The sequence below is a fragment of the Miniopterus schreibersii genome, assembly GCF_964146895.1.
Source record: "Miniopterus schreibersii genome assembly, chromosome: 1".
Classification (NCBI taxonomy): Eukaryota; Metazoa; Chordata; class Mammalia; order Chiroptera; family Miniopteridae; genus Miniopterus; species Miniopterus schreibersii.
In genome coordinates this window covers 15,648,959-15,672,970 of record NC_138101.1, presented here as the reverse complement: position 1 = coordinate 15,672,970, position 24,012 = coordinate 15,648,959, and the positions used below count along the sequence as shown (strand labels likewise).

The 24,012-nt window shown below is 35.7% G+C and overlaps 1 pseudogene across 1 annotated transcript; it reads right to left on the bottom strand.

Moving 5' to 3' along the window:
- Positions 1–9,062: 9,062 nt before the first annotated feature.
- Positions 9,063–9,663, bottom strand: LOC308560944 (mitotic spindle assembly checkpoint protein MAD2A pseudogene; annotated as a pseudogene). The gene has a single exon. The product of its transcript is annotated as a mitotic spindle assembly checkpoint protein MAD2A pseudogene (transcript).
- Between the last annotated feature and the right edge of the window lie 14,349 nt (positions 9,664–24,012).

Below are 24,012 nucleotides of genomic sequence, written 5' to 3'. Positions count from 1 at the left end.
TAAATTTCAGCAAACAGTAAAATGAATGATCAACAGCTTCAAAGAAAAGCTTGTTTCCTTTAATATAGAATTTCCTTCACTGTTTTCTTTCACTAGCTATTTACTAACAGGAATTATTTTTTAGGACGTTCACCTCCAAATCCTTATTTATTGTCCCAAGAAGTGCAATCCTATTTTTATCAAACTTTGAGTCTGACTTGCTAATCTGAATTCTCTTTTTCCTGACTATCATAGTCTGAATTTCAGCAATCACACTGATGTTTTCAAGCCCCCCTTGGTAAAATTATCTTCAGCAAATGGATAATTAGTAAACTAGCATATTAAATGCTCTACATTGATGACATTTAACATAAAGACTAACGTAAAAAGTATAAAAATACAACATGAGTCACACAAAAGACAATGTTATACACTCAGGATCAATTGTGTGATAAAACAGACCTTACAATTGTTTCTTTATTTTTCCCTTTTCAGTAGCTTTCTCTTTTTACCAATAACAGCATTAATAAAACTCATTAGTGAATGCCTACTGCCAGAGTTTACTAGCAGACAGAGACCCAGTGTTAGATAAACGGGCCATGAGGAATGAACTAGGTGGCAGAGAAAAAACTCATAATCCTCAGTTTTCAAATGTTGACATAATAGCCAAGAGATATATTTGTCCCAAGTTATGATCTGGAAAACAAAAAGGAATTGCTACTCTGATCCTAAAAATAAAAACAAGCCAGATAAGCTATAAATTTGTAGTTTGTTAGGTTTTGGGGGTTTTTTGGTATTTATTCTCTTTCAGTGGACCTAAGATGCAATGAAACATAGCAGAATTAATTTCAAAAAGTGATGCACCCTTGGGAGAGAGGAGCCAGCAGCTGTATTGTGTGTGTGTAAAATTAAAAAAAGCACAACTTATAACAGCATCAAAACACATGAAATGCTTTGGGGTAAATCTTACAGTATATATGTGAAATGTGTATGTTGAAAATTATAAAATGGTAATGTGAGAAAAAAGAAGAGCTAAATAAATTGGTGACATATACCTTATTCATACATCACAAAAATCAGTATTTTTAAGATTCTCTCTGATTCTCTCACAATATTGTCAGTTATCACTAAATTGACTTAGAGATTCTAAGAAAATCCTAGCAAGCTTTTTGTAGAAATTGCCAAAATCATTCTAAAATTTATATTGCAAAACAAAAACGAAAAAACTTAGAATAGCCAAAAAATAATTCTAAAAAATGAGAAATAAAGTTGTAGTACTCACACTACCTGATTTCAAGTCTTCCTGTGAAAAGAACAATATTCAAGATAGGGTAACGTGTGCTAAAACAGAGATCAATGAATGGAATAGAGAGTCAATAAAGGACCACATCTTTATGGTCAGTTAATAGAGAAAGAATATTTTCAACATATAGGTGATACTTTCAGGCATCAATATGAAAAACAAGCAGAAGCATTCCTTATATCACACGACATATGGAAAAATAATCTGAAATAAATCATAGACCTAAAACCATAAACTTCTAGAAGAAAACATAGGGAGAAAACCTTTGTGAACTGGAGCTAGGCAAATGTTTCTTAGAATATAAAAAAGCACTAATAATGTTATAAAAAATCAATAAATGAACTTCTGTCAAAATTAAAATCTTTTGTTCAAAAGACACTGTTGAGAGAAGTGAAAGGCAAGACACAGACTGCGAGAAATTATTTCCAAATAGATATCTGATTTTAAAAAGTGTGTCCAGAATACATAACACTCAAGACATAATAAAGATAAGAAAAATGATTTTAAATGAACAAAAGATTTGCGTAAACAAGTCATTAAAAATATATAGAAGGAAAGTGATTTCATAAACAGACTCTTGGCATAATTAGCAATTAGAAAATGCAAATTAATTGTCACATGCATTAATGCAGATCTATACAGAAGCAATATGATGCACAGAAATATATTGTATACAATACACAATTAATGTATGGATTAATTCCTCATTAATTCATAATGACACATCAATACATTTAGACTAGAATGGCAAAGAATGAAACAAAACTAGCATTGTCCCCGACACTGCTGTGTGCTGGAAAGGAGCAACTTGTACATTTTGCTATATCACAAAATGTAACAACAACTTTGGGGGAAAAAAGATAGTTCCTTATAAAATCCATCATAGATAGTTACCCAACCACCCAGGAAAGCTCCCACTATGTATAATTTAAGAGAAATGAGAATTCACGCTCTCCCAAAGACTTGTACATAAATGTTTAAAATAGCCATATTCATATTCACCAAAAAAATCCAAGTCAGCCTATGTATCTACTATGAATGAACCACCAAGACACTGCAATACATCTATAACACAGAATACTATTAGGTAAATAAAGGACCCAACTGCTAACAAATGAAAAAACATGGAGACATCTCAAAAGCATCATACTAAAGAAAACAAGGCAGACACAACTTCCTACACACTATATGGTTCAATTTACTTGAAATTCTAGAAAAGGCAAAATTATAGGTGCAGAAAACAGAAAAAAAATCTATAAAATAGCCTCATATACCTGGAAATGTTATATGTTCTATGAAATGAAGAAAGGGAGATGGCACATCGACAAATAAGATATAAACCATCTGCCTTACAGGAAAAAACAAAACTAATCATTGCCTCAGAAGAAATAGCTTATATTTAATCATGTAAATATGCTGCAGCCACTGTGGAAAGTAGTATGGAGTTACCTCAAAAAAGTAAAAATGGAACTGCTTTATGACGCATCGATTCCACTTTTGGGAAGTTATCCTAAGTAATCTGAAGCACTAATTCTAAAGAATGTATGCACCCCTGTGTTCACTGCAGCATTATTTACAATAGCCATGATTTGGAAGCAGCCCAAGTGCCCATCAGTAGATGAGTGGATAAAAAACTGTGGCACATTTACACCATGGAATACTACTCTGCCATAAAAAGGAATAAAATGATACCATTTGTGACACTATGGATGGACCTGGAGAACATTATGCTAAATGAAATAAGCCAATCAGAGAAAACCAAGTACAATATTGTAATGCCAACAACTACGCCAACTGTAGTGGCCACTCAGGGCCAGGGAGGTTCACTCTAGATTCAGACAATCCACAGAAAACTTGGCGCCAAAGAAGGATGAGACATTTCCTTTATTTGGCCCTGGCAGGCCAAATGTACAAGATAGACAAACTCACACTCTCTCTCAGTGGCAGCCAGCAGGGCATACACTGGGGACACACCACACCCCAGGGGACAATCCTGACCAGGGGAAACAAATCGAAAACCCACCTTCTCTGAAAGTCCTGGGCCAGCCTTATAGGAGCCAGGACAATAGTGGCTCTCAGCCAACAATGGGTCAGCCATTAGTTGGCTAACAGGGCATCTGTTATGACTATGCTATATCATGTTTACATAACTGGGGCCTTCTGTCATGAGACGGTGGCAAGAAAGCAGAAAACTCTAGTGTGTGTGGGGAGGGGTGGTGCTTGGAAGGGGTGGTGGAGGGATTGAGTAAAAAGAAAAAAAAAGAATGACATGGACATGGACAACAATATGGTGATTGCAGAGGGTGGGCAGTGGAGGTGGAAGCGGGCCTAAAAGGGATAAATGGTGATGGAAAAAATAAAATAATATAATAATATAAAATAATAAAAGAAATATAAAAAACAATAAAATTAAATTAAAATAAAAGAAAGAAAGAAATTATCATAGACATAGTTTAAGAGAGTAATGGAATTGAGCCTTGGCCTTTGTTGAAGATTCCCCAGTTAGAATCAGCACCTATAACACTTAAATATTTTATTACATTTTTATTTTGTAATTCTCTGATACAACTGCTCCAGTCTATAAAAGCATTTTTGCAGTTAAAAAATAGTTGTGAATTCGTTGATTAATTTAAAAGTTAATAAATTTTAATTTGTAACTCACTTTAAAAGTATAAGAAATACATAATTTCAAGATGGCAGTGGATTGAGTGGAAGCTACACTGACACTCTTCCATGACCAAACTGGAATTACAACTAAAATAGAGAAAAACCATCCTGAATAATCAACTGAAGATGAGCTGGAGAGCACCCTCTTAACCAAGAATGAAAAGTGGAGACCACATAGAGACTGGTAGGAAGTGCGGACGCGAGAGGGCTGGCTGGGCTCCCAAAGGCAGCGGCTGAAGGTCCGGAGGGATATTTCAGCTGTGGGGGGGTCCCACTGAGAACTCTAGGGCCTAAACCCCAAACTGGGCTTCCCAGCCAGAGCACCAGAAATGAGAAAGGTGCCCACACAACATCTGGCTGAGAAAAGCAGCAGGGTTTCTGTCTGCCAGGGAGAGGCAGCTGAAAAATGCAGGCACCCTCTTAAAGAACCAACACATAACTTATCCTGTGCAGCTACTCACCTTGAGCTCGGGCAGAGAGAGGGCAGAGTGGACTAGAGCTGTGTGAGGAGAATCCAGAGATGCTTGCTCTGGGCATAGAGCTCAGAGGGCAGCCATCTGGATTTCTGCGCTGCGTCATTCCCCTTTGAGGCAGAGGATCTCTTTCTCAGGCAGACATTTCCCATCCAAGCAGCTTTTGCCTGGGTGGAAAGCAATTGCCCCGCCCACTGGAAAACCTCTCCCCTAGCCTGAGGAGTTTCTATAGCCTGAGGCTCATTAACAAACTGAATAACAATCAGCCACCCCACCTTGTGGAGTTTCTACAGCCTGAAGCTCATTAGGAGACTAAATAACAATCAACCTCTGAGTATTTTGTGTCTTTGCCTGATTTTCTCCTGCACTCAGTGCTTGGGAAAGCAGGCCTTGGTGAACATTTAGTCCTATTCAAACACACCCAGTCCCAGCAGAGGAAATTAGAAGCTGTGGAGTGTGGAAAACTTCAAACAGGGTACTCAAGGCCAGTCACAAACAGTGTCTGACATTGGCCTGCACCAGAGACCATCCAAAAGACTGGGAGTCCTAGCAGATCTACCTAATACATAGAAACAAGTCCAACAGGCAGCCAAAATGGGGAGAAAAAGAAACAAGCCCCAAATGAAAAAAAAAAGAGAATTCTCCAGAGGAGCTAAATGAATGGAGATAAGCAATCTATCAGATGTAGAGTTGAGAATACTGATCATAAGGATGCTCAACAGCTTGAGAAAAGATATGGAAACTATGAAGGAAATGAAGAATGACACAGCAGAAACTTTTAAAAAATACATTGGAAGGAATGAACAGCAGATTAGAGGAAGCTGAGGGTAGGGTCAGAATTAGAAGACAGGATAGAAAGCAATCACTCAAACAGAGAACCAAAAAGAAAAAAAACAATTAAAAAAAGGAGGACAGTCTAAGGGATCTGTGGGACAACATGAAACGTAACTATTCGCATCACAGGAGTGTCAGAGGAGGTAGAAAGTAAGCAGGGGTTAGAGAAACTGAAGAAATAATGGCAGAAAACTTCCCTAACCTGGTCAAGGAAAAAGTTACACAAGGTTAGAAGGCACAGAGAGTCCCAACCAAGAAGAACACAAAGAAGCCCATGCTCAGACACATCATAATTAAAATGCCCCAAATTCAAGACAAAGAAAGACTGTTAAAGGCAGCAAGAGAAAAGCAATCTGTTTCCTACAAAGGAGCCTCCACGAGGCTGTCCGCTGATTTCTCATCAGAAACTCTACAGGCCAGAAGAGAATGGCATGAAGTATTCAAGGTAATAAAAAGCAAAGATCTGAAACCAAGACTTCCCTATCCAGCAAGGCTATCATCCAAAATAGATGGTAAAATAAAGAGCTTCCCAGACCAAAAAAAAAAAAAAAAGGCTAAAGGAGTTATCATCACCAAACCAGCATTGCAAGAAATGTTAAAGGGACTGCTGTAATAAGAAATTAAAATACAGAAAATGAGAAACATAGGCATAAAGAAATAAAATGGCAGTAGATAAGTACCTATTAAAAATAACTTTAAACATAAATGGATTAACTGCTCCAGTCAAAAGAGATAGGGCAGCTGAATGGATAAGAAAACATGACCCAAATATAGGCTGTCTACAAAAGACTGACCTCAGAACAAAGGACTCAGAGAAGCTGCAAACCAAAACAAAACAAAAAACTCTGGAGGGCTTTAAGGGAAGAGATTGAAAGCAACACAGTCATAGTAAGGGAATTTAACACCCCACTGACTTTACTGGATAGATCTTCCAGACAAAAAATCAACAAGGAAACAGTGACTCTAAGTGGCACACTAGATCAGATGGATTTAACTGACAGTTACAGAACATTTCACCCCAAAGCTGCAGAATATACATTCTCCTCAAGTGCACATGGGGCATTCTCAAAGATAGACCACATGTTAGGGCACAAAACAAGTCTTTACAAGTTCAAGAAGATTGAAATCATATCAAGCATCTTCTCAGACAATTACACCATGAAATACTATGCAGCTGTAAAAAAGAAGGATCCCTTACCCCATGAGATAGTATGGTGAAACCTTGAGAGTATTATGCTAAGCAAAATAAGCCAGAGAAAGACAAGTATCACATGATCTTACTCCTATGTGGAATCTAATGAACAAAATAAACCAATGAACAAAATAGATCCAGAGATAAAAGTATGGAACAGACTGAAGAATCTCAAACGGAAGGCAGGGCTGGGTAGGTGCATGGGGAGAGATAAACTTAAGAACTTATATGCATATATGCATATCCCATGGATACAGACAACAGTGCAGTGAAGGCGGGGGGGGGGGGCAGTGTGTAAGGGGGAGGGGATCAATGGGGGGAAAAAGGGGACATTTGTAATAATTTCAACAATAAAGATAAATTAAAATATAAAAAAATTATGAAAGTATAAGAAAGAACTGGTATTACTGTTATAATCAAAGTTATTTGTAATAAGGAATTCTGCAATATCAAAACAGATAATAGTCCTCCCAGCTGGGCGTGGCTCAGAGGTTGAGCGTCGACCTAGGATCCAGGAGATCGGGGTTCAATTCCCGGTCAGGGCACATGCCCGGGTTGCGGGCTGCAGCCAATCAATCACTCTCTCATCATTGATGTTTCTATCTCGGTCTCTTCCTCTCCCTTTCTCTCTCTGAAATCAATAAAGATATATTTTTTAAAAAAAAGAAAATAGTCTAAACTATGGCTGGTTTTGTAGAGTGATTTGAAGTATACTGTCATATTTTTATTTATATCTTATTAATATTATAAAGAGTTAATGATTTCAGAAGAGGTATTTTCAGTGAAAAAGTATTTACTATATTACTGTATGTTCTATTAATTCTTATTTTCTCCTCCAAACATGCATTTCATTGCTTTTATTTTTCTCAAAAAATATAAAATAGCCTGAAATACCATGAACACTAGACATTTACTTATTGATTAAAGAGATTGAATATGATCATGGGAGTTTTTAAATAATGTTTTACATTTACTGGACCAATGTATTATGTCAGAAAAATTAGTGGTGTACAGAAGCCAGTGCAGCCTGGCTCACAAGAGCTGAACACTCATTTTTTCAGGAATTTTACTTTTGGGTTGCTAAACACAACCAGTATTAATTTTAATTACATAAATTTACCAACAAATATATAACTAAAAAATAAATAAATAAATAAATAAATAAATAAATAAATAAATAAATAAATTCTGAAAACTTGACTTCCTAAATTGGTTTTCTATGCTTTATTATTACCATGCCCACAGTTATATACATATAGCTTATACATATGGTGAAAATAATACACATGGTGTGGCACTTTCCAATTTCCCAATTCCATGTTCACTTTCAATGATGTTACACTGGTATCTAGAAACTGACTATGGTGGGAATATTTGCATTATAGAAAACAGAAAATCCACTTTTTAAAATAAATAGTTTTCCAACATGCACTAGCATATGGCTACATAAAACCGTGCTTTAGGTGCTGCTATGTAATAAGCACAGGTATCTAAAATGTACAAATGAATGCTCGAAAGACCAATACAGAATAAAAAGAATATCAGTACATATTGCAGGTTTCTGAGATATGAACTCTTCCAGAGAATGGGAGTAAACCATACAGAAGAAGTGATCCTCTCTTAACAAGTAACAGAGGAAGCGGGTAAAGTAAGTCCAGTCATAGGAAAAAGCCTACTCAAAGAAAAGGGACATAAGAGAAATAGTGTATATTACTAGAAACCTTAATATTTCTAAATCTCCAGAACAGAGGGTGTATTAACCCCATTTACCTCTCTATTAGGAGAAATTGTATGACACTTGGGATCACCCAGGTAATCCAAGGTAATTTTGTCATCTTAAAATCCTTAATTATCCTCAATATTTCCCTTTTTCCAAATAAGATAAAGTATATTTCAAGGACTAAAATGTTGCATGTTTGTGTGGCCAGTTGCATTTATTTTTTTGTTTTCAAATTTTTTAAGCATACACATTTAACTTTGTCATTGTCATTTAAAGCTTGATTTTATAAAATACAAAAAGACATTAAGAGTCCTGTATCACCGTAATTTAAACAGTAGAAATAGAGATGGCTTTGTAAGTATAAATTACATCAAGTCAAATAATTGGAGATTTTTTCAATATGGAAACTATACAAATGAAATAAATGGCAAAAGGGCCTTATAGCAATATTTTGTTATTGCAGATTATCAGTCACTTTAGGACCTAAAAAAAGATTCTGAATATTCAGACTTCTTTTGCTGTGTTTCATATTTACCTATATCCTGAGTCATGCTACTTGAGCAAAAGGTCTGATTTAGGAAGACATTTGGCTTTATAATAAAAGTTTTTCCATGAACAGTTACCACCTTCAAAGGAATTGACATTACAGTACTGATGGAATCTGCTGCTTCCCTTCTGAACAGCGTACAAAAAATTATGTCAACCCTATGGAAAGTCAAACAGGTGCCCAAAAATGGAACAATTATGTACAGTTCATAGAGTATATAATGTGAAGTTTCCCCCATCTAAAAATTAATCAGTGAAATGAAACATGAATTCTAGTTGACTTGGTTTCAGGAAGCACCCATTCACGAATTCCAACATTGTTCTTGAATTACATTATTGTTGTTATCTTCAGTCATGGCCAGGGATTTTGTAGGCCAGGATGCTGTTTACTTTGTGGATTGTAGGAGAGAAGGAACACAGAGGGCCTTGCTCAGAGTTGGTAATGAACTGTGGTCCCGACTCTCCCCCCTTTTCAGGTACAACCAAATCTTTGTATAGATCAGCAGATCAAATGAACAGGAAACTCCCAGCAGGGGCAGAAATGTCAGGGTAGCAGAGTTCTGTCTGATCACCAAGCAGATTTCATCTTAGATAGCTTTCTGAGACTTGTCTCTGGGTGTACTGTCATCTTTGGCAGTCTTGTCACATGCAATATCAAACTGCCATCTTTCAAGGACCTCATCACTTTTAATAGTCGAGACATCTACCACCAGTTACTGAACTGAACACTTGTACTACCCGTCTTTTAGTAGTTCCCCCACATTACGTGCTTAGGTATTTTATGAGCTCAGGATGAGTAGTTACGAGCAAGGCGAGTCCATGTTTCTGCACTTGAGTAAAGATTTCAGATGGGTAAATTCTACGCTGATATAAAATGAGAAGAAGTTGGCAGGATTTCAGCCCTCCCGGGCAGACTGATGCCCTGCTCCCAGGAGAGCTGCCTCGCCATGGCCAGGGCCACAGCTCCAACGGCGCCCACCGCACGTGCAACTGCTCACATGGCGACCCGCAGTGCTAAAATCAATTGTTTTTAAACTGCTTAAGAAACAAATGTGTAATATGTCAGCGTGTCGATATAAGTAAATATGAGAATGACACACCTCTTAAATTATTATTAAAAGACTAGATACTGTTTAAATCTCGGTTCACTGTGGCAAAGCCATGTAACTACAATTTAGTTAAGGCCCTCCTTGACAATTGGCAATAGTCCAGCTTTTATTCCTAACTCTATAGCTGTCATTTCTCAAGATGTTCAATTATTTTACATATCTGGTTTCATTTCCTGTGTGCTAGAAATGTGCTTAATCGTTGTATACACCTGTATGTATTTGTGAGTGACTCTGTTTGTCCTTAACTCTTGCATGTTTTGCAAAGTGATCTTCCTGCCCTGATATTCTGAAGTTTGATTTAAAAAGAAAGTTAAAAACTACCTGAATAACCAATTTATAATTATTTTGAAGATTTCTATCATGTCTAGTCTTAGTTTTCAATTTTTCAAATTGAGGAATCCAATTCTCTTTCGTATATTCTTATGGGAGCTCCTACGCAGAGGCTCAGACTGGACAGAACATTTGCTGGAGAGAAGAATCTTCAGGAGCTACATGGAAATAGAAGCCAACTCTGGCTGCTCAAGTGAGAAGAGACACATACAGCACCACTGAAAAAGTCAGGTCATATGAAGGTTAGAAAGCCCCTGGAAGTTTCTGTCAGTTATCTTATTTGCCTTCAACACCACAGTGGATGATTCACAGGAAGAGGCCCTATAAAACCTTGGCAAAACCCAACATTGGATACCTCCATAGCCCACATACCTGTCTGTAGCTAACACCTAAGGATAACGGCTTATCTTTCAATCCCAGGTTTCAAATCTCACAATAATGATTCTCTGTGGCCTACTAGAATAAAACCTGTCCTGGCAAAGGAGTCTGGGAAATGTAGTTTCCAGGCTTTTAATCCTTGAAGTAAGGAGAGTAATTTATAGTATTTATAATAAATGTTGTGATATAATTTGAGATATCATGACTGAATTCTTTTCATTCAGTCATAAGAGAGAGTTAATAATTCTCTTTTGTTTTGTCTTTATCAAAATATGATTGTTATATCACAGGACAAATACAACTACGTCATACAAGACCAAAAAAAAATTGCACTTTTAATAGTACTATAGTATTTTATATTATACATATTTTACATATGTATGCTTTTATTATTGGTCATTCTGTATATTTGCCATCTCCATTTCTAAAACTATTATTAAAAATAGTCTGTAATATTTAAAATAAAAAATAAACTATAATTTAAAGTATCCCCAGATTTAATATTCTATAATATCTTACTTAATTTAAAATATATTTTAATGATCCAACTGTTAAAAGTCATAAAATATGGATCAATAATTCCTAAAGGCTACAGACCAATTTTTTTTTTTTTTATTTAAGCATGGATTAACAATTTTCAAGTGAGAACACAAAACTTATGTTGCTAATTAAATGGAAAGTATAAAAATATTAAATCACACATGAATATGAACCCTTTGCTTTGTAATCTCGAGCACGATTATCTCCCTTCTCTTTTCAAAATCATCTCTAGTTTTTATTAATGAACTAAATAGAAGAAATATGAACTCTGCATTTCTTAAGTACCATATATATGTATAAATCAGCTCCTTCCTGCAACTTACTGTTAGCCAGATATAAACTTGATATAAATTGTAATTATTTGACTCAGAATTATATCTTCAGCTGAACCTATATCCCAACCAATAAATGATATTTTATCTCTTTTTAAAAAATTAATTCTCTATTAAGTACTTAAATACATATTAAGGAAACTTGTAGTCAACGTACTATAGAAACACAAACATGAATTTTTGAAGCTTCTGGGACCAACTATCAGTTTACAGGAAATAAAGGGGATAGAATTTGGTAAAAAAGTTCTATGATATATTCATCAAAATCCACTTTTGAAACTCTAAGAGATAAATGACTCAGTTTAGTGAACAAATAAATACTAAGAATAAAAAGTGGGGGCAATGTAGCTGTAGAAATTGAAAGATATATCAACCATATGTAATAAGTGGATCTTGTGTGGCTTTTGATTTCAGCAAGCCATCTATGAATTTTGTATGAGATAATTGGGGACATTTAAATAACTATTAGACATTTAAAGATAATAAGGAATTGTCATTTATTTTCATTTAGGTATTATAATAATATTATAGTTATGTTAAAATAAAGCCAATATATTTTAGAGATATAGTGAAATATTAAAATGAAACTATATGATGTGTGGAATGCTTCATAATAATACAGAGGAGGTAGAGGGAGTCGTTCAATGGAGCTATAGATGAAACAACGTTGGTCATGAGATGAGAGCTATTGAAGCTGAATGATGGCTATATAGGGGTACTTATCCTTATTAAATTTTGTACTTATCTATATATTTTTAAATGATATAAAATATATGCTTTGAAATAAGATCCAAGTATTCTAATTTCAGGTCAACATCTCAGAAGCTGTGTACCCTTGGACAAGTTGATTACCTCTCTATTCTTTATTAAACATCATTCCAATAAGAATAATAGTACTCATGCCACATAATTTTTATTAAGATTAAAGTAGCTCATGTTTGTAGAGCACTCAGCATATTATGAATCAATAAATGTTAACTACTATTTGTATTTACACAGTGTCATTCATAGGCATTTGTGAGCTAGTTTAGGAAGCTAAACGGTCACTTATATTTTTTTGCATGGAAAAGTGGGTTATGAACTCAAACACAAATTAAGTTGGAAGACAGCCTATTTATAACTTGGGAATTGCTAGAATCTAGTGACTAGAAATGATAGTTTATATTTTCCGATGTAAATTGCAACCTTGATGGATTGAGGCTTCTATGATTACCCCAAGGCAATAATAAATAAGTCCCTTAGCAGAGGATTATTTTAAACTTAAATGATGATTTAATCAAACATTGATGTGAACATTTTAACAAGAGAGGGATACAAATAAATTTGTGTTTCTTATATGTCTGGGGGACTTATAAAAAAATTAATGCACCTAATAATCATTTAGTCATTCCCCCTCTCTCTTTCTCTCTCTCTCTCTCTCTCTCTCTCATCTCTCTCTGACATGTAGGATACACATGGTCCTATGAGTAAGCCACAATGGAACAATTAATGCTGTGATAGGCCTGTTGACAAACTATGCATTGATATAATTTTGTAGATTCACATTTAACGACTGAATAAGTTTGTTTTTAATGTGTAAAATAGAAATAAGTGTTTCCTTCTCCTCTCATTAAATAAGCACTTTTTGATGACCAGCTATGCTAAGAGTTATCTAAATGCAAGATTCCCAACAAACTCTTATTTTTAGCTGCAATAGATACATTTCAACCCTTGTGTAACTTCTCAGCAGAATTTATCCCTGAAAATGTCTCTAAACACTGCTCTTCTCTTGCCTTCCGTATGATCACCTAATCACTTTCTCCCACTGAACTTGCCATTCCTTCTTATGCTGCTGCTTTGTTATCCTCTTTATCTGCTACCTCCTTTAAATGACGGTGTTATTTCCTACAGGATACAACATCTGATGCCCTGTTCCCTCTCTAGAGGTGCTGCCTGGGCATCCTGATCACAGCCTATGAATTTTATAAGCATCCAAACATAATGCCAGTAACTGCACATCCTTACCTTCCATCAAGACTATATTCCAATATTCAAAATCATATTTTCAAGTATAGATCCCCAAGTAAATCACTACACTTTCCCTAAAATTTGCAATTTCATCTTGATTTCTCCATCTTGGTAAACAGCACCCCTGTTTACAGAGTCGCTCAAGCAAGAGGATGAGAGGTGCACATCCTTGACTTCTGGCCTCAGGTGCTTCTCACGTCTAAAGCCCACTGGATCACAATTTTACAGATATCTCACGTTGGTCTCTTTTCTATATTTATCCAGTCTTCATTCCAGGACCATATACTTTCCAATCTGGATATAATAGCTTAGCAACTGGTATCTCTGAATTTATTATTACCCTTTTCCAACCTGCTCATCGATGCTAAGTGTTGTTATGTGTTTTTTTAATGTATACCTGTCAACTGACTGTCTTAAAATCCTTTCTTGGCTTCCATGCGCTTTCAGAATAAAACCAAGTTTCCAATCAGGACCTAGTATAATCAAATTCCTGCATGTCCTCCAATGCCATTAAATTAAGTAGGACACATTTGTCCTTCTGTAAATGCACCCAGTCATTTCATATTCTTGTGCTATTGTTCACATTATTTATCCTATAGCCAAGAATATTCTTTTTCTTCCCTTTGAAAACACCTACTTTTGTAATGAGAAGTTTCAACATTTCCTTCTTGGAGCATGTGCTCACTTCTACCCAATGATGTAGGTCGTCACTATGTTTTCCTTCTCCGTACTCCTCCATATGCTATCACAATACCATGATTCGTTATAATTATTGACTTTCTTCTGCTTTTGCACACAAGAAAAGAAGTAAAAATTTTCTGTATTCATTTCTAAATACTATTCATCTTCTAAAGTGCTTGATTTAAAATTAGGCCTCCTCATATTTGTGGAACTAAAATCATGACAATACAGTTAGTAAATGAGATACTCCTATCGTGAAGATTGTTCACCCAGGGTTCAGAATTCTTACATGCTGTTTATAAGATCAAACATTATGTTGTAGAATTTAGATTCAAATTCTTATGTTCTATATCTTAGTCTGGTAACTGCCATTATTATCATCATGCTTTTTCTCTGAAAATTTTTGGAATAGTTTCTTTTCTCTTTTTCTTTGATTTAATGTTTCATTATTTACACTAATGGTTGTCCTTTGAATTGATTTTATTCTTAGTTGAAATAACAAGGCCAAGCTCTCTAAAAATCTAATGCTTTCTTTGAATTGCAGAGTTTAGTCACTTGTATATACACTAATACTACAGATGAGTTTGGATATCAACCAACTCTGCTTTTGAAAATTGAGGGATAATGTTTTATTCAAAATGTGAAGTCAGTCTTAGCTACCAACTTGAAATATTCTGTTAAATATATCTTCTCATTAAAACAAAAATCAATCTCATTCAGGCCCCCTACTAACCTAGAAGAGGAACATGTCATTTCAAAGCACTTTCATCTCTTCCAAGAATAGACTGACAATGGTAGAAGCTCAATTAACTTTTTGTAAAGTATATTACCAAACTTTATTTATGTTGCAAAGTTATTTTCAATGCATACGCCTATTACTGAAAATGGAAACTACTAGAAAACATATGACTTGTTAGTGGAAACTTTAACTAAATGACGTTTTATTTAGATAATGTTTAATCATTGGTAAAATCTGTTTATGCAAAGCTTGTCTTTTTAAAATACAACAAATAAAACAAGCAGTTTTGAATTATTTTCATGAAATAATAATTATTTCTTTCTGTGGTTTTTAAACCACACAAAGGTAAAAATTTAAAAATCTAAAATTAATTGCATAATTACAGGAATATTAAAATAAATCTATTTCTTTCCATGATGGCAACATTTATGAATAACATCCACTCATGTATGTTTCCTTTTAAAATATGGCCTCATCATTTATAGCTATTCTTCATATATAATAAATTTTATTTCATTTTGAACATTTGGATACAACTTGTTGCAGAAATAAGCTAATTTTTCACAACTATATTTATTTATTCCTGCAAACATGAATAAACTACATATTCCATCTTCCTTAATAGGTCAAGTAACTTCTGCCTTATGTGACAATCTCTGGCACAGTGATGGTTTTCATTTCCCTCTATTCTGCAGGAGACCCAGGGGAGGACACAAAGACCAAAGGCTTAGTTCCATCACATTCGACTTTTTAAGTCTCTAGATGTTGACTTCAAAAATGCTGTCTTGGGGAGCTTCCCATATACACTGGATTGGAAGTTAAGTAGTATTGTGTTAAACCATTGACAATGTAGGATTGTTTCTTGTATTATTTATATTTGATTAATACAAAAGTAGACTACTAAATGAGGCTCACAAACAAACAAAAACACATACTACATAGGAAAAAATCACCTACAATGACATGGATGATTGACCATATGTCCATTGAAACTCTAGAGGAAGGGAATAGAAATCAGAAGCTTGGAATGTGTGTTCATTATTACTAAGTATGTAGAATACAGCATAAACAGAGATGAGTTCAAACAGGAATTGACCAATTGGAAAACATTAAGGAAAGTGAGTAGAAAATGACCAGAAATCTAGGACCTTGAGGGATTGGGAAAACTGATTGCTTATAGACTCTGAAGAAAAACAGATAAGACTGAGAACGTTAAAGAACTATTAAGAGTTAGCTTTGGATCAAAGGTCAGATTAAGGATGTGGCCTTCCTTAGTTAATCTCCAGATATCCTTCAGGTATATCAGATAACTTCAAGATATCTCCATTAAGTTACAAAAGGTTGATGAGATGGGTGCTAATAAACAAAACAGTAAATCAGTCTGAAAATTAAGCCTAGGGCGAAAAATTTTCAGATCTGATGACTGCCACATTGAACTAGATTAGAAACAATTAATTCCAGCACATACCAAGATTTTGAGTCAATTGTACTATATAAAGAATCACAAAACCATGCTTAAACAGCACTTTTTTTTTTTTTTTTTTACCTGAAAAGCTATCATAGGAGCCATGAATTTGCTCCAGCAGAAAGTTCCCTGTCTATGCAGTGTAGTGCCATTGCAGAGTTTGTTCACAAGGCTTATTTTTAAAGGAGCCAAAAAGAATAATACATAAAGGCAAAGCCAGAAGCCATGAACAGTAATGAACAGAGAGCCCAGAGAAGAGTAGCAGCAGTTCTTTATCAATATTAGACAACTTCTTTATTCCATGCCCAGCAGAACTTCAGAATTGCTATGGGTCAGTATCCTCTTGTGTGTTTCTCATTTTTTCCTCTTTTCAAACTGGAGTTCGAAGTCATTATCTATTGGGTGCATGGTTGGGCAGTGGGTGGAGGGGTAAAGATAATTTGTCTTCTTAGTCTATATAATGCCCAACCACAAGGGGCAATATGTGATCGATCCCCATAAGACCTTCGATTTTGAAATGGATTTGATAGGATCTTTTTTCCCCCCGTACCAACTCCTATCTGTTGATATCTCGCAAACTCCTGTACTTTCCCTTCCTTGTCTCTGTGCCATAGATACACACTTGGAAATTATACTGTTAAGTCTCCCTTTCCAGTGAGATCTGATTTAGATTCCATGAATAATAAGAGACACTTTCATGAGAAAGATGTGTGAGGGAAGAGCAGATGTGAATTTTGAGCAGTTTTTGAGTTAGCTCGTACAGATTCCTGGTGCTATGAAAGAGGTTCCTCCAAACCCAGAAACTTTCTGGTTCTGCTAACGTGAGCAGCCATTCTCCCTGACATTTGCTCTCCCAGTTTTTCAAGTGCATTTTTTCCCCGGCATATATTTCCCTGTATTAAATACTTTCCTTTTATAAATTCTGGAGAGGTTTCGGTTTTCTGATTATCCCCGGCTGATACATCCCTTGGGTAAAAGGTGTCTAGTCTATGTGTGCAAGATTGTGGGAAACAGACATTTATGTCAAGAAAGGTGGGATGCAGCAGACTATTGCTAATTGTCCACCATGTCATTCGCCTTCTGCTCTTAAACACAGAGCTAATCTACATACATTCCCTGCCATCTAGCAGTTAGTTCAGTGGTGAGATTGCTTCTGGCCCATGTGGTGCACTGGCCAAATGTCAAAGATTCATGGGAGAACATAAGGTCTCAGAGGGATGGTAGAGCCAATAGGTGGAAGAAGACTGAGTCCTTGGGTTACTGCTTGAAGGACAGCCACTGAGCCAAGAACCTCTATGTTAAACTCTTCACGAGTAAAATAAACTTTTATTATTTTAATCCAATTATTTTATTGTTTTTATAAAAGTTAATCCATCATGATTAATACACTTTTATTTCCTATGACTTTGGAATTAGGATCGGAATAGAAAATATGACACACAGTTACTGCCATAACTATAAATCTTTTTAAAATCTTCACCCAAGGATATGTTTTTATTTATTTTAGAGAGAGGAGGGGAGAGAGAGTAGGGGGAGAAGGGGAGAGATGGAGAGAGAGAGAGAGAGAGAGAGAGAGAGAGAAACATTTATCGATTGCCTCCCCTTCGCACCTTGACCAGGAATTGAACCCACAACCTAGATATGTCCCTTGATGGGGAATCGAACCTGAAACCTGTTGGTGTATAGGATGATGCTCCAACCAATTGAGCCACCTGACCGGGACTTGCTGCCATTACTATACAATGCTACGCCCTTAACTGTGCAAAGTTCAGTGGGTAAAGGTTCAGTGACTGGCTAACAAAGTCTTGCCACAGATGTGGAACTGGGGGAGTAAATAAATAGCAATGACTTGAAGACACTGAGTCTTTTTCTGTATCAATCAAGACTGAAAAATGAACAGATTCCTAGACAGAAATCGCAGTAAACTTCAGATTCCCGTGCCTCAAACCAATTTTACTTCTTGCTTTCTAACAAAAATTGCAGCTCTTTTCTCTTCATCCTTCCTGCTCAGCCTCATGCTGTCTTGAGTGCTTTCTCCATACTCCTGAGAGAAGAACAGTGCAGTGGAAAGAAAGAGATTTGACTCCACTGGGTCCGGGTATGAACAGAACTCTACGGACTATGAGTTTTGTTGCCATCAGCAAATTCTTATTAGTAAGGGTTGTTAGCTTCCACTTTCTGCTATGTGAAATAGGGGTAAACGTGTATACTCAGAGTGTTTTTGAAAGGTGTACGTTTAAATGAGCTAATATGTGTCTAAAGTGATTGGATCACATGAATATCTCATGGAATGAAATGTCCTCCTCTTCACTGTTGACCTGCTTCCATTGCCCTTTCTTTAAACATCATGCAGGTTAGCATTTAGACATATATTACCTTACATTCTTTACTATGATTTTACCAATGTCAGCATCACGTATTAGATATATACCTCAGATATGCCATTTAATGACAGGTTCTTCAAATATAAAATAAGAATAACAATTTTTACCTTGTGGAATTATGAAAATTGGAGCTAAACAGATAATAGAAAACTAACAAAATACCTATTCTTAACCTTATTATTAATTAAAACTTTTGAGGGGAGAGGCAATGTCTGAATATTTTTGTCATTATAATGCCTGGCACAGTGTTGGACCACAGAATGAAGAACTTATTAATATTAAGGATTGAGCTCATGCAAATTGACTGATTGAACCAACCTGCTTTGCTAAGACTTTTGCTCATTTTTATATTCCTATGTTCACAAACATTGACATTTATCTTACTTCAAGCCATACCTTACAAACTATGAAAAGAGATTAATTTCCTAACCCAGCATTTTCCAAATGTGCTGCATAAAATGACAGTTCTGCAAGATGGTTTATGAAAAAGCATAAGTCCGTGGTCAATTAAGTCTAGTTTACTCTCTATCGGAGATTTTACTCTCGGAGATTGATGATTCACATGAAGAGATGAGGAGCACTGTGAACTCTAGTAACTAAGAGGCATTTTTACCTGTTTCTCAAACATTTCTGATAAATGAAAGGTCCCCACCCTCACTGTCACCACCTGCCTCTGCACCCCACCATCTCAATCACAAAGCGCTTACTAGCAAACTTTCAGAACTAACAGAATATGGAGATGTCATCCAAACCTCCAGCCTGAGCAAGGAGAGAATTCTGAGGGATTACCCTGTTTTAGGAATGTTTCTGTTTTCTGAAAGACCTGCTTATCTGCCTATGCTCTATTCACCAGGCGTGAGCTTCTGTGTATAATTTTCTGGCAATAGAGAGTAACGCTAGGATGACAAGGGCAAGACAATGGGCTACCAAATGCCTCTATCTAAGGTGAACTGACAGACCTCAGCTATAACTGTCTATACATTTATCCACAAAATATTCTTCAATATTTTATTTCAGTCTCAAAGTTTGATGTTTGGATAGATGTCTCCCCTGGTGTTTGGGAAGGACATCTCACTAGATACTTGCACAGTTTTTCTGTTGTGTTCTGCCATATAACTGGTGTATTTTGGGGTCTGTTATAGAATTAATCTCCATTCACCTACTTGGCTAGCTGAGAGCCAAGACTCAATCCTGGACAGACTCCTCAGACCTTATATTCTAGTTTATGTTAAACATCTAAAACCAGTCTCCACCTATCCTTGAAATCCTTACTTTTACTTCATTAAAAAAAAAAAAAAAAATGTTCCATATATCTGCAATGCCCTGTTTTAGAGGAATTTACAGAAGTTTTTTTAATGTTGTCAAATATGTCTATATTTTTCTTTATTAATTCTAACTTTGGTCTACTTATTAAAGTATTTTCCCTGCTCCATATTATTAAATTTCCCCCCGAAATTCTTTCTAATACATTTATAGTTAAAGATGTACTCTAACCAAAAAAATCAAAGGGCAAGTCAATTGAAACTCCCATTTTTTTTATTCACAACACATCATCTGTATTGTGTGTTCACCACCCCAAGTCAAGTCTCTACCCATCATCATTTATCCCTATAACCTCCTCCACCTCCTCCCCCACCCCAACCCCTGAGCAATCACCCCATTGTTGTCAGTGTCCATGAGTTTTTTATCTTTTTTCCCCTTTTTTGCTCAATCCTTCCTTCACCACCCCCCACCGAAACCCCCAACCCCACATCCCTGACAGCTGTCAGCCTGCTCCCTATAAGTCTGTCTCTCTTTTGCTTGTTAGTTTACTTTGTTCATTAGATTCCACATACAAGTGAAATCATATGGTACTTGTGTTTCTCTGACTGGCTTGTTTCACTTAGCACAATGCTCTCCAGGTCCATCTAAGCCCTTTCAAAGAGTTTTTGTTTGTGTGTTTTTTGCGGCTGAGTAGTACTCTACTGTGCAAATGTATCATAGCTTTTTTGTAGACTCATCCACTGATAGACACTTGGGCTCCTTCCAAATCTTGGCTTTTGTAAATAACACACCAGTGAACATAAGGGGTGCATATATTCTTTCAAATTAGTGTTTTGAGTTTCTTAAGGTAAATTTCCAGTTCTATTTTTAACTTTTTGAGGTAACTTTATACTGTTCCTCACAGTGGCTGCACCAATCTACATTCCCACCAAGAGAGCATGAGGGTTCCCTTTTCTCCACACCCTCAACAACCTGCTGTCTTTTTATTCTTTAATTTTAAAAACCTGCTGTTAATCATACTCACAATATTGTCTTATGATTTTCTTGATTGCACCTAATCTTTCCCATGTGATATCTCTAAAATGTTAAATTCTGTCTCTTTTTTTCACTCATTCACTTTGACCTTTTATCTACCCAGATTTCTAGTCTTGAAATGTCGTGGATCCTTCCCAGATATCTTTCTTCAAATCTTACAGCTTGGTCTGAATTTCTGGGTAGCTCTTGTTCCACATTTCTCTGAGACTATTACCCCTTTTATTTTCTTTCTGCAAGTAAAGTTTACTGCTGGCACTTTTTCTAACACAGTTCCATAGCATAGGAAAACATCTTGAGCTAACTACCATATGAAAAGTACATACACATCTGTTTTTTAAATTAAAATAGACCTACATCTATAGAATTTAGATTTAGGTTTTTTGAAGGATTGTAAAAAAATTAGATTGAGTGAATGGAAACTACTTAGTTAATAAATATAGGTATTTCCAATGTTGGGAAAGTTATTGTGGCTTGTGTAGCTGTCCAATTTACCAAATAGTAAAACTTCACTTATAGGCATAACTCTACATATACCATCCAGTATAAATACCAATGATATTACAACTTCAGGGTCTCCATTCTGCTGGACATTAGTTTATTTCCAATTTAACAAAGAAAAATAAAAAACTGCTTTCCCTATTCCTTTTAGCTGAAAAAAATGTCAAATGCCTTTGCAACCACATAAAACATCTAAAATAATCTTAATGAGCTATGCAAATGTATTTTAGGGTCTTCAGCCTCCCATCTAAGATCTATTCACCTAATTTACCTTTACTAACTGTGTACTGATAGCTTGTGTTCCTGGCATACATTCTGCTATAGGCTAAGCCTAGCTCTGAGTTGCTGCTTTTGGCTCTAGTTAATTACTAGATCTGTAACCCACTGTAAACATCAATCTTGTTGTCCTTCTCACCATCCTGAGGGACTGAACTCTACAGAACAAACAAAAATCATTGGCTGGAATGTTGCTATAAACACATTTCCGAATGACTCTTTCACACATAATGGTATACGTTTCCCACCGTGTACTCATCAGTTACTAGGTACTGGATCTAAATTGAGTTTCTTTAGCCTATTTTTCACCCAATTCTGTGTTTTCTAGTGACCTCTGGATTATTCTCTGGACAGTCATTATACCTCTTAAAAAATAGCTTCAATATGTTGCTTATTTTCTTCCCACCTCCCTTACCCATAGACATTTCAGAACTCTCCCCATTTTTTCTATCATATCACTGAAGCCTTAGCATTCATAGAATGAGCAATAATCAAATTTTTATTTTTTTATTTTTTTACTTTTCCTATGACTACTGTACACTTACTATTTATTCCTAGTTGAGAATTTATCATGAATTTAGAAATAGAAGTTGTGACTTGTACAGCTATAAACTGCCAGGTCCAATATTTGCAGAAACAGTATCATCTTGATTCAAACAAAGCTCATGCCTTGGAACATGGTGCTTTCCTATAGAGTCACAGTGTATATGGTCTGTAGGCAGATGGAAAACAAAAGGTTACAGGCTTGGGAAATCCATTGATAAACTACAAGATGAAGGGGAAGAGATGACTAAGTATGATGCTTCACAAAATCTGTTCAACTAAATTTTCAGTTCAGATCACTCATTTATCTTTCAAAATAGTTGTCAAAAATCGATAATACAAGGAAAAGGTGGATGACTTTCTGGTTCTACAATATGAGAATTTTAAGTCACGAGAATAACATTAAGAGTTTATGTAATCCTAAATCATTCTAGATCTTCCATGAGATTCTCATGTACATTGAGACCCCTGGAGAAAATGTGTCCTAAATCTTTTAGTAGGCATATTTTAGAGACCTCATAATTCCTATAGTAACGAGTGGCTGCATATTCATATGCACAGGTGGAGACAACCTGGCATCTTGGAGAGAGAACTAGCAAAAATGACCAATTTCGGCAAACATGGATACACTTTGGGGATGTTAAGTTTTCACTTTTTTCTTTGCTTTGGATAGTATTTCTTCTAGGACTGGCAGACGATTGTCTGATCCCACATGAAATGCAAAGAGAAAAAAAATCCTTAAAGAAAAGTCAGTGTTCACAAAGTACACACAAAGTGTTTGTGGAATGAATAAATAGAAAAAGTAAAGTCATAACCTAAGTTCTACATTTAACCAAAAACTAATTTTCCTGAAACATAAAACCACTGCAATTTTCCATTAAAGGCTATGGGAGAAAGCTCAAACAAAAGAAAATCTGGATATATATATAAAATAAATTCATTGAAAAAGAATATACTTGACATGACATTTGTATCTAAAGTGCATTGTTATTCCATTTTCAACTTCTGAAATTACCCTCATACCTCTTTAAAACTTTTGTCTCGTAAGGACATGTGATGGTGCATAATTAACCTGAGCCCAGGAGAACATGGTTGGAATGTTATGGAATAATTTTACTTTTGTAGAAGAATACAATGGAAGAGGTTTCAACTAGGAGTTCCTTGTATCTCCCTAATTTTATAAGATGTTGCTAAAATATATAGCACATGTTTATTACAGGCAAAATAATAACTCGATATCTGAGTTGCAATATAAAGAAAGAGTAGGAAAAGAGCTGAGAACACCCAAATTTTTCCGTTCAGACCAGCTAAAATAGAAACTAATCTATTCAATCCCCCGAGGGGGTCAATCCTGTAGAAACTATCTGTGGGCTTCTGTACATTTCAGGGCCACAAGGTGACAGATCTTGTCTCTGTTGCAGAGTAAGCTTTTCAGCTGCAGATTTCGGTGGCCTGCAGAATACGCTCTGCCTCATTAAATATGTCTGGTTCAGCGTGTTCCACTGGAATAAGACAGAAAGAGAGAAAAGAGCTATGCCACAGGGGGAAAGTAAAATAGTGGAGCTGGATCAACAGATGACTCAAACAAATTTATTTCTTTAAAAAAAAAGTCAGTTTGAACAATTATTATATTTTAGCCAAATAAGCTCTCTGCTTTATTTTTTAAGAAGAAATGGACATGGAGGAGAAGACAAACATAATTACTTGCTCAGGAAAAC